Below are 276 nucleotides of genomic sequence, written 5' to 3'. Positions count from 1 at the left end.
TGTGTATCAGAGACAGCCCTATCCCTCTCTTCCTCCTGCCTTTTTCCTCCCTCCAAAATTTCAGGACAATTTTTCTAATTTGCTGATTCTTAAATGTATAGACTCAAGGCTTTCGAACACACAGTCAAAGGATTGTGGCACCTACGGGTAAAACACACCGGGAACCAGCAGCCCCACAGACTGCGAGCCGGCCTGACCCACACCTCCCTCCTGCCCCATGCTGGCTGCTGCCAGGGCTGGGAGACCAGCGGGACCACAGTGGCTGGCAAGGGAGCC

This window comes from Athene cunicularia, assembly GCF_003259725.1.
Source record: "Athene cunicularia isolate RWA chromosome 10 unlocalized genomic scaffold, athCun1 chr10_part1, whole genome shotgun sequence".
NCBI lineage: Eukaryota > Metazoa > Chordata > Aves > Strigiformes > Strigidae > Athene > Athene cunicularia.
The sequence above is the reverse complement of the archived record's forward strand: the minus strand, read 5'-3'. Positions refer to the sequence as shown.